This window comes from Biomphalaria glabrata, chromosome 14, assembly GCF_947242115.1.
Source record: "Biomphalaria glabrata chromosome 14, xgBioGlab47.1, whole genome shotgun sequence".
In the NCBI taxonomy this organism is placed as follows: domain Eukaryota; kingdom Metazoa; phylum Mollusca; class Gastropoda; family Planorbidae; genus Biomphalaria; species Biomphalaria glabrata.
In genome coordinates, this window is record NC_074724.1 from 9,379,778 (window position 1) to 9,383,552 (window position 3,775).

General features: G+C 34.2%; 1 long non-coding RNA gene across 1 annotated transcript in view; it reads right to left on the minus strand.

Moving 5' to 3' along the window:
* Window positions 1-424: 424 nt before the first annotated feature.
* The window catches only part of LOC106055252 (uncharacterized), a 5,168-nt gene continuing 1,817 nt past the window's right edge, over window positions 425-3,775 (minus strand). The window contains exons 2-4 of the long non-coding RNA XR_008774701.1: window positions 3,398-3,472; window positions 1,629-1,802; window positions 425-593 (exon numbers count right to left, since the gene is read on the minus strand). This is a non-coding gene — a long non-coding RNA (uncharacterized LOC106055252). The remainder of the gene's footprint in view (window positions 594-1,628; window positions 1,803-3,397; window positions 3,473-3,775) is intronic.

The following is a 3,775-nucleotide window of genomic DNA, read 5'->3' on the forward strand; positions in this document are numbered from 1 at the left end:
TAGGACAGACTCGCTCTTCAGTCCTGACTGTCATAAACGATACCTCCCGTTTTTTAATCCGAAATTTTGCCCTTATCTATATTACAACATTTGGAAAAAAAATGTTATTTGAATCTTAATTGTCTTTCCAGTATATTTTATATTAAATACATTAGATTTTATTGTCGATGTAGGTACAATAACTCTAGCCTAGATTAGAATCTGGATGGATACGGATGGATACGGATCTCGAAAACTGCTGTAACAATTTTCCAATACATTTGACAGTTTATGTATATCTTTAAAAAATAAACTCTAGTTAATTGGCTACACATGGAATACGGAGAACTGCCTGATCTGGAAACCTCAGAGATAGGATTACTGACCCGAACCCTCCGACATATAAAATGAGAAGGCAGAAGAAGAAGAAGAAGAAGAAGAAGTATTAAAATTTTTAGTTACACATCATTTTTATTGAATTATTTTTTTATTTAACTCCTTCTGTTTAAAATTTGTTGAAATTATATATTCTTTAATAATGTTCCCGATAATATTGGTAAACAAAATGATAATGCTTTATTTCCGTCGCTTTATCTGTCTCAATTAATTGTTTGCTGAAATAAAAAGAAAATAAACATGAAATAATAATTAGATTTCTACAAAATATTTGTGTATGTCATATAAAAATAAGTAATAAGTGATATTGTTATACATATATTTAAAATAATATCTTTATAGTTCTCTGATGAAAAATCCTATAGGGCAGATGATGTAAAGGTTATCTGCTTCTGTGGCCAGTGCAACGACCAACCGCCTTTACTTTTCCCCATCTAATGTTAGGTACCCATGAGAGCTGGGTGGACTCAGAGGCGCCCTAAGAATCCGGAAATTAAAACTTCCTAGTATTCACCAGGGTTGGAACCCGGTTCGGAAGGCAAGCGCTCTATCACTTAGCCACCGCACTTCCTCGTATCTTAATGCTCCTTTGAGACTAGCATTTACCATTCGCTATATGTACTGAATCATTGCTTGGTTCAAATAGATCAAAGTAAATAAAATAGATCAAAGTAAATAAAATAGATCAAAGTAAATAAAATAGATCAAAGTAAAGAAAATAGATCAAAGTAAAGAAAATAGATCAAATCAAAGAAAATAGATCAAAGTAAAGAAAATAGATCAAATCAAAGAAAATAGATCAAAGTAAAGAAAATAGATCAAATCAAAGAAAATAGATCAAAGTAAAGAAAATTGATCAAAGTAAAGAAAATAGATCAAAGCTAAGAAAATTGATCAAAGTAAAGAAAATAGATCAAAGTAAAGAAAATAGATCAAAGTAAAGAAAATAGATCAAAGTAAAGAAAATTGATCAAAACAAAGAAAATAGATCAAAGTAAAGAAAATAGATCAAAGCAAAGATAATAGATCAAAGCAAAGATAATAGATCAAAGTAAAGAAAATAGAGCAAAGCAAAGATAATAGATCAAAGCAAAGATAATAGATCAAAGCAAAGATAATAGATCAAAGCAAAGATAATAGATCAAAGCAAAGATAATAGATCAAAGCAATAAAATTGATCAAAGTAAAGAAAATCTATGCAAAAAAAAAGGATATATCATTAAGGTTTGAACAAATAAATAAATATGTTTCACCTGATGACTTTAGTTGCAAAAATAACAACAGTCACTCGAGCCTTCGCCGATCAAGAAGTTGTTTCGGTAACACTCGGTCAGCTCGAAGCAGTAATATTTTCTACAATTGACTTTCTTGCCCTCCAGACACTCGCATTGGTTACAGTTTGACATGTCTTTGAATGTAGCGCCTTCCTATGGTAGAAATACAATAGTGACAATAAAAATTTTTATCTTGATAGAAGGCCCAGGCATATTTTTTTAAAGCTTATATCAACTTTTTCTGTTTGGTAAAAATGTTGAACACATCAGTGGCGTGACTAGGGGGTGCGGGGGGTGCGGTCCGCACCGGGTTACACCCATTGGGGGGGGGGGGGGTGACACCCGATAGGAAAAAAAATGAATATTGTCAGAAACTAGAAAATAAAAGCCCGAATGGAAAATTAAATATCGGCAAAAAACAAAAAGATTAAAAAATAAATAAATCTTTAGATATACCCAAATATGTCTAGGCATATCTATTGAACTAATCTAGATCTATATATTTTATTTTAATCCCTTTGTACATATTTTATTTTATTTGGAACAAATGTCCGAAAAGTTACGTGATAACAAGAGGGACGCAAAGGCAGTTTTTTTTTTATTAACAAACATTGTTTGTATTTGCATTGTATTTATTTTTCTATTTTAGTATTGATTAGGCGAAAGAGACTTTGCTACTAAATTTTAAGATCAATTAAATTATTAATTATATGATGTCGTTTTATCGTCCAAATAGAACTTTTCTACGTTAGCAGCAAGATCGACTCAAAAGGTTCTTTTAAAGAAAACATATTAATGTCTCTTCAACAACGTTGATTCTAGAGTGCACCCCGTTTTTACGGAAGTACAAACCAAAAGCATGAAAATGCGTTAAACAAAACCAATTGATACAAAATATTTCCAGTCGAACACATTTATTATTGTTACTCTAAATATAAAGCAAATTAATTAAATGTTTGAATCAAAATAGTGGATACAATCGCACTTAATATAAGCTTTATATTTATAAAATGTATTTTAATTGTTTATATGATAAATCAGTCGTCTTTAACCTGTGTCAATGTGGCGACAATCTACATTACATACACGCGAGTAGAATAACTCAACACAACAAAGAAATAGTTTTGACAAAAGTAAGCGATCCTCTGCGATTTCATTTGGCAAAAACGGGTAGAAGCTTTAAAAAGCCGGATGAAACCGTGTGCCGGATAGAACGTTGTCACGTGACGGATAGAACTGTGTGACGTGCCTGATAGAATCGTGTGACGTGACGGATATAACGATATAACTAGCGCGATGGAACCGTGTGACTTGCCGGATAGCACCGTGTCACGTGTCGGGCAGAACAGACTTGCCAGATAGAACGTTGTCACGTGACGGGCAGAACAGACTTGCCGGATAGAACGTTGTCATTTGACGGATGACGGATAGAGTCGTGTGACTTGCCGGATATAACCATGTGACTAGCCCGATGGAACTGTGTTATGTGAGGGATAGAATATTGTCACGTGCCGGGTAGAACAGTCTGATTTGCGGGATAGAATATTGTCACTTGACGGATGACGGATAGAATCGTGTGACATGCCAGATATGGACCGAAGGCCAAAAGTTAATAATAATTTTACAATCTATTTTGCAAAGAAAAACTCCAGTTCTTAAAACGACGTTTGCTCTAATGACTTTAAATTTATTGCACGATTAAATACAGTGTGGATCTTGATGATGAATAGATAATGTTGTCTACATACCAAACATGGTTCTCCGAGAACCCCTTGAATAATTGACAGAAGAAGACATATCAGAATGAGGACCTTCATCTTGATCTGCAAATAGAAATATATTTTAACTAGATCGTTAACCTGCTTCACTGTTGTGGACTGTGTACAGGGCCAGCTAACACATTTTAATGTCTTTCACCTTGTGTATTGAGACACTTATGGTCCGAAAAGCGCGACAATCCGTGGTGGAGGCTCAGAATGCCTGAACAATCCATTATGGCTCAGTGTAGGACGGGGCACTGCCCTGTTGGTGCTTATTTTGCCCGGTTGCGGCAAAATTTTGATGCCCGATCCTGACACTGTGGAGAATCGGTGGAAACATTGACAATGTGTCTGCAGAGTCACTTG